This window comes from Microchirus variegatus (assembly GCF_963457635.1).
Source record: "Microchirus variegatus genome assembly, chromosome: 10".
In the NCBI taxonomy this organism is placed as follows: domain Eukaryota; kingdom Metazoa; phylum Chordata; class Actinopteri; order Pleuronectiformes; family Soleidae; genus Microchirus; species Microchirus variegatus.
The window spans coordinates 10,049,112-10,059,054 of record NC_139811.1 but is presented as its reverse complement, the minus strand read 5'-3'; positions in this window follow the sequence as shown (position 1 = coordinate 10,059,054).

The window sequence follows — 9,943 nt, the reverse complement described above, 5'->3', positions numbered from 1 at the left end:
TAATAGCTTTGATGAGTGTTTCCACATACACTCTACACCACACACACACACACACACACACACACACACACACACACACACACACGTCAGCATTTTCACTACCCTGCCTATGCCGCATTGGCAGACACAGAGAAGTGTAAGTTTATGTGTGTGCGTGTGTGCGTGTCCACTGCTGCTTGTTGATGCGATGTGATTCTCCCTCATGGTGTTTGCTTGTTGCTTTACTCGTTATTTGCTTGTTGCTCTGTGTTTGTTGTTGCTGGTCGGTGGTTCCTTGACAAATTCTGAAATGTGGAGGCGCATATTAAAATCCCACTGTAAGTAGGTCAGTGTCTTTGATGAGAAATGTGCTGAAATGTTCTTTTTCTTTCTTTCTTGAATACATCTCACAGTTTTTTTCCCCCCCATATTTCATTTGGAGGGTATTAACTACAAGCCATTCCAGGCAGATAAAACATTCAAATGCACACCCAGTGTGTACGTTACAGGTCCAGCTGCCTATATCTGCACTCTTGGAAGTACCCTTAATATTATATTGTTATTCTTTATTCAGAATAACAACAACAAAATTGTTTTCAGCTCTGCTAACATCATTGCACAAGGGTTTTCAAGGGTTTTCTAATCATCCAATAGTCTTCTAACGCGATTAGCAAACACAATGTACCATTAGAACATTGGAAATGGGCCTCTATACACCTATGTACATATTCCATTAAAAACCGTAGACGTTTGCAGCTAGAATAGTCGTTTACCACATTAACAATGTATAGAGTGTATTTCTGATTGATTTAATGTTATATTCATTGAAAAAATAGGGCTTTTCCTTCAAAAATAAGGACATTTCTAAGTGACGCTGATTCTCCGGCTTCCTGCAATAACGCGAGTGAAATTACCGTGATTGCAACTTCTCAGCTTTCAGAAAACGTTGGAATATTTCCGATAGCACAAACCGTCGTGTTATTGCAGTCATCATGCGATACGCTCGGTGTTAAAGCGTGAAAATACTCTTAACCCAAAGTTGCTCTTTATTGCTGCACTGGCAGCATGCGAATGTGTGCGATGATGATAGATGTGAATTTCATAGATGCAGCGTGTAAATTCGGGAGTGAATGGGTGAACGGTAGCGCAAAAGCAGCTCTGAGTGGTCATCAAGACGAGGAAAAAGCGGCGTATAAATACAGACCGTTTTACCGTTTACTCATCAGGAGTAACAGCATTCCCATCTGCGAGGCAATTACCACCATGTCGGTAACCAGCCTGAACAAGATAGCGTCCTATTACCGTGAAACAAAGAAACACGGAGCGTGTGCGCCGCGAAATGAGGAGAGATAAACGCTCTTGTTTTGACAGACTCCATTGAAAGGTGATGTTTTATTCAGACTGCATATTAAATGTATATGAAACGCGTGTTACTGACGGAGAGTAGATGGTAAACGGTCTATTTTTATAGCGTTTTTAGATTCCCGATGACCGCTCGAAGGTCCACCTACTGACCCATTCACACACACAGCAGTGCTACGTCTGCTGCTGGCGCAGTCGCCGGGAGTCATTTCAGGTTCAGGACGAGTATGAAGTACCCTGGGGATCGGACGACCTGCTCTCCTCGCTGAACCACAGCTGCCCCAGAGTGAGGATGGACTTAAATTGCAGCACAGCAGACACATCGGCCCCCATTGCTCACGGCAAAACAGAGAGGTAAAACCAACAGCGCGATGCTGACGGATAATGTTTATTCACCCAGTTTACTGTATCCCCCTTTTCCTCGTAGGTATAAACCAAGCTCATTTATAAACACGATGACAGCACTTTTCAGGTCAGCATTACCTGTGCTGAGGTGAAAGCAGAGGAAACTGAGGCTAAACTGTGGCTTACTTCAAAGAGCGAACTAAACGAACTAAGCCGCTGCTTAGGGCCCCTGTGACCACTAGAGGGCCCCCAAGAGCAATTAAGATTGTGCACATTTTTAGATTTTCAGACCTTAATATCTTAATATTTTATTTATAAACCCTTTGGTTTACTGTATTGATTCTCTGTGTCGCCAGTAGGGGGAGTTGCTGATTTTGCCAAATAATAATAATTTAAAGATTTTTCTGTAAATTTGCAAATCTGGTGTCTGCTTCCATGCAGCAAAAAGTTCTCACATTTAGTTTTACAAGTGTATTCGTATTCGTGACAGAGTAGAATAAGTAAAATAGCTTTAGTATAGCAGGATTATTGGCAGTAACAGAGGGCCCCAAAATCTAATTTTGCTTAGGGCCCCATGGAGGCTTGGGCCGGCCCTGGAACAATCTACAAATACCTTTTTTCCGGCCTAAATTAATTGAAATCCACTGTGACATATATTGTGTGCATGAAGCTCTACAAACAACTCTCCACAGTCATCAAAACAAAGTCGTTTTTAGTTGCCTGCTCTGTATTCACACGCTCGTCCTGTATGTATCTCACAGCATGCGACCTGGCACAGACTCTGTCGAAAGTACGTATTGGAATTCAATTCCATGCAGGCGAACGACACAGAGAGCACAGCTGTGGGGGCTTTCCAGTATCTGTGCTCCGCCTAATGTGCTGAAGAGGTAAAGTGCTACGACTGGTTTAAATGGTTCGTATTTATACGCCACTTTTCTGGTCTTGATGACCACTCAACGCTCACCTCATTAACTCGCACTTTCATACGGCGCATATGTCCCGAGTCCGGAATCATTGATCAATAAAGCAAAGCGATAGATGATATTTCAGAAAATAAGAGCTAAAGCAAACCTTTTCTGAATGTTGCTTTGATGGAGATAACAATATATACTTTAATAATAAATATATTTATACTGTATTTCTGCACAGTTCTGCAACGATTGTGATATTTGTCTTCATGGATGCTAATGTTACCGATAAATCTCTCTTAATGTATTCAGAATTAGACTCAGCTTTTCTGGTTTTGGTTTGAACGTAAAAGACATTTGTTTATATTTAAAAGTTGATAGAATGCGGCCAAAAATGGTTACTACAGTCAAATTCAAAATAACTTTTAGGTTTAATTTTCTCCGCCATTGTCGCTCAGACGTAACTGGCAACCCATGGTTGCTCGGCAGCTGAGACTCTATTGACTGCAATGACTGGTAGACGGTGGTAGGTGGCGCCACATGCCGAAACATGATTTCAAAACATGATTTGTGGTCTGCAAATTTTTTTTTTATGCAAATATTTTGTCTGTACTGTTGTTGTTGGTGAGTTCAGTTTGTTATATGAACATTATTCCTGAGTCTCTGTGACATATTAGGAGGATTTTATGGCCAGTTACTTTAGATTTATTACATAATGCACCTTTAAAATAAGTCTGTGACTGTATCACAGTGTATCTCTAAAGCCCAATTTATACTCCTGCGTAAAGTGCTCTACGTAGGTTACGCAGACCCCTCTGCGTCGACTGAGTGCCTGTCGGAGAGCCTCGGGCTGCACAAAATATTATTTAAGTGTCCGTCACTCCGTCAAGGGACAACGGAGACGGCAAGGGCTGTGATTGGTCAGGCCGAGCTAATGCTGCTCTGTGCTGGCTCACAGTGCGCACCAATCGTCCACAGAGGCGGAGCTGATCACCGCCGACAACGTCGCTGCCAAACTATTAATACGTCATATCTTAATACACGCAGTCGCACATGTTTAGACTAAATGGCCAATTTCTCGCCTCAAATTATCTTGAAACTGCGTTCCGTGACACAGAAAAGTGAGAAACTTCGTCTTTCTCTCTCGGACGCCGTTGCTCACTGTAGCCAAAAGCACAACAACCTTTGCGTAGCGGCCCCCTACTGAACGGGCAGTCAATTGCAGTGTGTATCCGTCACCACGACGGAGAAGTATGAAGGCTCGAGGCGTCTCCTTGGTTACGCAGTCAGAGAAGTATAATGTGGCCTTGAGAACGAGTCCTGGTTCATTTCAGGTAGGGTGTGAAAGTATCCAACGCACTAGCATCATTCACTTTTACGTTTTACACTTTCTCTGTCCTCCATCTCTCTCTCTCTGGAAGTTTAGGGTCATTGTGTTCCTCGAAAACAAAAAAGTCCTCACCCGAGTCATACATCTGAAGACGCCAAAGCGTCGTCACCTGACACATGGAGAGAGGAGGGAACACAGTGGCACAGAGAGGGAGGAGGAAGAGGAGTTGCAACAAGGCATCATCTAATGAAGTTTGAGGTGACATCGATTTATTTTCAAAGTAAGAAGCAGCGCTCACACCTAAAGAAACATTCATCACAACGGGGACAGCTTAGGTTTTTCCAAGGTGTAACGTCTGTCCTCCAGCTCTCCTCTGTATCCCATTTTTTTCCTTCCACCCCAACCGGTCGAGGCAGATGGCCGCACATCTATGCGTCCGAGAGTTTTTCTCCTCATCTCCGCGGATGTCTAATAATGACGTTTTATATTATTGTGACTCTCTAACGACAGCGCTGCACTTGAATGTCGTCGCTAAAACGTTCTTTCCGTGATTGTATTTTTCAAACGCAGCGCTCTCACTCAGTCACTTTGACTGCCAAAGGACAGACGACGACAGAGACCCTGACAGGAAAAAAAATATGTATCAACGTAAACAGATGGAAGCTCTCTACTCTCCCCTCCTCTTTCTCTCTCTTTGGCAAGGTTTCAGCAGTTTGTTTGAGCCGAGGAAAGAAAGTCTGGGCGCTGCCAGCAGCCATATGACGCTGCCTCTGCAGTTTACACACAAAGACAGAAAAGGAGATTGATGGCAAGGACATGTAGACATAAACTGTTCTCTCAGAGGACACGAAGCACAACACTGATGACTGGAGCGACACACGCGCACGCACACACGCACGCACACAAACAAACACACACACAAAGCCATTGTTAGAGACACACTTTGACTTAAATGTGTTCCTTTACCATTCGGTCAGGTCATGTGTGTGCAGTAAAAGTCAGCGTTTTAGGGTTAGGGTTAGAATTAGGTTTAGGCTTAAGTTTAGGTTTAAGTTATTAGTAAGGGTTAGACTAGACATTTAGTTGTGATAATAATGGTTAGGTTAAGGGGCTTTGGAATGCAATATGTCTATGAGGGTCCTTACTATGAATGTGTGTGTGTGTGTGTGTGTGTGTGTGTGTGTTCTTGTATTGGTGGCCTTGTGAAGAATCGTATAACGAGTAGTGCAGAGTGAGGACATTTTGGCACGTCCTCACTTCTTTGAAGGGCTTTTTTGGGGGTTAAGACCTGGTTCTAGGGTTAGAATTAGATCTAGGTTTAGGTTTAGGTCAGGCTAGACATTTAGTTGTGATAATTAAGGTTAGGTTGAGGCCAGTAGTAACTCAAAGCACTCGGGAGAGCGCAGACCTCCACCCGAGCAGCTCAGCCCCCCACAAAATAACGATAAAAATAGTGATAGCGTCTATGGATCACGCCCAAAATTCAATATTAATCACTTGTTCCTGGTCCCATTTCGGACATTTGCTGAAAATTTCATCCAAATCTGTCGGTGACTTTTCGAGTAACGTTGCTAACAGACAGACGAACTCCGGCGAAAACATATATATATATCCTGGCGGAGGTCAGTTGTGGTTAAGGTTAGAGTAAGTCTCCAGGAAAGGAATGTAAGTCAATGCAATGTCCCCTGAAGTCATGGGTAACCGTGTGTGTGTGTGTGTGTGTGTGTGTGTGTGTCTGTGCTTGTGGGTGGGTGGCTTGCCACAGTCTGTGTGTGTAATCCCCTCGGTATCATTTGGTTTCAAGCATAAGTCACAGACTCAGTTTGCAGTGTTCCTGACCTACATCGGCTGTTTTTTTTTTGCTTAAGACGACACATGAAGTCACACTCATGAGAGCATCTTCCTGCGAAACTGTCTGAATGTTTTCAGCAGCATGTGTGTGTGTGGGTTAAGTCTGTTTAAAAAAGACCTTCACACACACACACACACACACACACACACACACACGCAAACACACAACACTTAAATATAATGACGGTTGGTTCACAGAAAATGCTGCTGTCATATTACGGCAAGGATTAGATTTTCTTTAAGCTTCTCTCACCAGGCTGCCTCTCTCCTGGTTAACAGGAGAGTCATAATCCACCAAACCCACCCATACACAAGCACACACACACACACACACACACACACACACACACACACACACACACAAACACACACACACACACTTACATACATACAATGAACCCTCAGGCATAGAAAACCCAGCGACTGGGATGGCAGAAACAGTCCTGAAAAGGTACAAAAACAAGAAAATCCTGTCGCTGAATATCTGAATATACAAATTACATCTGCACAACCACAGACACACACACTCTCACACTCACACACTCATACGCACAATTCCGTCATTGTGTGCTATTTGCAGCAGTGTGGCAGCAGTAATTGGAGGTGCGACAGCCAGACAGGTAGAGGTGATGATAATGGGGCGCAGCTATTTTTGTTCTCCACTGTCTTGCTCTTCACCTCTCTGTCTTCCCCCCACCTTTCCGTCTCATCTCTCTCTCTTTCACACACACTCTCTCTCCCCTTGTTCCCTCTTTTTTTCCCCCAAATACTCTCTCTCTCTTTCTCCTTTACCCCTGTTTCACCGTTCTTAACTGCGTCTCCTTGGTTCCCGTTGTGTGTTATGTTGTCGTGACGTCAGCGTTTCCTCAGCGTCCTTGTATCGATCTCTCTGTTCGGTGATGCAGAGGGAAGGAAAAAAAAAAGTTTGACACTACTTTAAAAAAAAATATTACTGATGAGTTCAGGGTTTATAGGAAATAAATGTTAAAGGCCTTTTGGTTCCCGGGCCAGAAGAGACTCGACGGAGGCTCATGCAGTCGTAAATGTGGATCTGTGAAGCTGAATTTCCTGAATTAGCGAGGTCACGCGAGGAACGCAGAGTGAATTACAACAGTTCAGTTTACCGCATTGGTCAATGATTTGGGCAAGATGAGCCTGCGCATGTATGGTACACCGGTGTGAGGGAGAAAACAGAAGGAAAAGACAAGAAACAAGAGGAAAATAACCCCCCCGAAAGGCTGTTTGAGAGTTTAAGAGTGAATGCCAATTCCTTGCTTAACCCTCAATCTCAAAAATGTGCGCTCCCTCTAGTGCAAGTGCTGTCCCGATTCTCAGAAAAATTAAGTTGAGGGGCAAGTTCAAGGGCTGTATCGCCCTCAATATTGAGATTTTCCGAGACCACCCTTGGGAGCAAGGGCTACCCAGAATGCATTGCGTGTTTTGCCATAACAAAGATGGCGCCGAAAGCAGCGAAACGAGTACGCTACAAATTAAGTATTTTCTTTGTTAATAGAGATATAAAAATGATGAAAACCATTGTATTATCTTAGTTTAGGCCCATATTATGGATTACTGACGTCATTGTTGCGTAACATTTATTTTTATTTTACGATCTTTTGTCAATAGCCGGCCGGTTGCGGACAAGAGATTTGCTATCATTTACTTTCAATAAGCCGTGGTGTGTGGTAACTGTCAGCTGAATATGTCCGTGGTTGTGGTATTTGTATGAGTATCATCTTATAACTAACTGACAACCTAATAACTTGACTGACAAACGGATCGTAATAAATAATCCTGATGTAAATGTGTTCTTCTTCTTCTGACAGACTGGACGCAGCTTTCCCGTTATTCTGCACCCCACAGGCTGAAGACGTATCTGCATTTACGGGGTGTCCCATTTCTAAGTGACAAAACAACCCTCAACACAGTTAAGATTAAGGTTTGAGCTTGAGGGTTGAGGGTTAGAATTGGCCCTTAATGTAAGGTGTATCGAGGACAGAAAAAGTCTATAACTCTAATTACAAAAACTCACCGATGACCTGTGGCTAACGCTGAGCTGCAGACAGACGTTTGACTGGCAGGAGCATGGGGCGGGCAGATGGCACATGGCAGCGTAAAACAACAATTCCAAATCCAGGCAGGTAGATGACGAGGACGTGGCAGGTTACCGGGGGACGACTGGAGGACGAGCCCGAGGCACAAGCTGACAGACAAAACAGAGCAAGTGTGTAACATCTGCAACACAAAGGTGAGTGAGAGTTCTGGGTAGAGAGGATGGAAAAACACTGCGGCAGAGACACATGGCTGATGATGACAACTGTTATTATCACCATTATCTTTTATTATTAGAGAAGGTAAAATTAAGGATTTGAAGGAAGTGAAAACATTTAGTTTCCATGTGGGTAAGAAGTAAGCCATCACATTCACGCAATTCCATTTTCTGCTAATTGTATCGACAGAACTCTTTCGTGTCACTCCACTGGTGAACTCTCCCTTAATTGATCGGTGAAAACACATCGACTCAGCAGTTTCTGTGTATGATGTCAGCGCAGTGCACCGCGCCTGTCCTTGAACATGCTCCTCTGCCGTCAGTGTGTGCACAAAAGTTAGCTTGGCAGATAGATGCACACGATTGTGTGCTCGTGTGTGTCCTTCAAGATTTTTCTTTTTAAATTCACATGTGCATCCGACAGCCATTGTGCGGATTTCTATGCGGTGAGAGTGCGCGTGTCAGAACGAACGTGGTCGTCGCAGCAGGTTTCCATTGGAGTGGTCCGGATTTAGCATATTCTCTATCATCTGGCATAAGATTACTTTGACCTTGTGGACATTGCTAAGAATACATGCACCATCTCTTCTCTCTTCTCCTCCTGCCATCCCATACCTCTAAGTGTCTTAACTTTCTTCTAAATAAGACCATACAATGTCTTGCTAACCACAAATTCATTTTTTATATATTTGTTATAATTTGTTGCCTTCTTAGGTCTTTTTCTGTCATAAACACTAACCTTGTAAAGACCAGTATCCTCATGGGAACCAAACCACAGCTCTATAACGAGGCAAAAATGGTTAAGATTAGGGACAAATCTTTGTTAAGTGAAGTGAAGTCTATGCAGATACCTAAGAAAAGCTGTGAAAACATGTGCACGTGGGCATGTATTACTCACGCTGTGGGCAAATGAACGGGTCTGTGGATAGGATAGGATTTAAGATGTTATTTTATTAGCTCTTCACTTGCTCTGCATCTGTGTCTCTTATGTTTTAGTTTGATTTATTTGTCCACAATAAATGCATTTGACTTCTTAAAAGGCCTGCACCTTAATGGTAAACTTTCACTGAAATATACAGGATATGCTTAGTTACAAAAAAAGTAATACAAAGATTAAATTGAAGGTGTTAAAAATATATATACGTGTCTGGTACATAAACAACAGTACACACTCACCCATCCATCTGACACAACTATTCATACACATACAAAACCTACTGTTAATTCAGAGTTGGGATTAATCTTACCTGCATGTCATTGGACTGTAGGAGGAAGCTGGATTACCTGTTCAAAGAGCAACACAGGCACAGGGAAAACATACAAATTCCACAAGGAATAGGGTTCAAAATGATTAAACTTTGAGTATTTAGGAAAGGGTGGTTACTCAATACCGTCCTATTTACTATAATACTTCTCTAAAACAATAGTTTTAACTATTGTTACTCAACAATGAAACAAAGACGGGGCTAGTAAAGCAAAATGAGTGAGTATGACTGAAAACACAAAAGTTTCAGAAGGGAATTCTACTGCTAAAAAAACCCCGGTCTTTCAGCAGTTGAATGAGATAAACTCTTCTTACCCCCACCTGCCTCTTCACTGCTGGTGTATAGACACAAACGCTCCCTCAGTCTGGTCTGATAGTTTTGCTTGACAAAGCCCCATTTTTATGGTCTGCTCAAACCGCAAACAAATTCGTTATGCGACAAGTTTACAAACAAAGTCAATGTACAGATGCCATATCTACGTCGGCTAGGCCGAGTGACGCGATAGACGCTTACACCCATCGCGTCTATCGCACAAATCGCCGCCGTACGGTGTCGTGCAACCACACGCGACGACGGTTTCTTCTGATCAAAATACGGCAACTTGCGGCCAGTGCTCCCATCACATCACAAAATG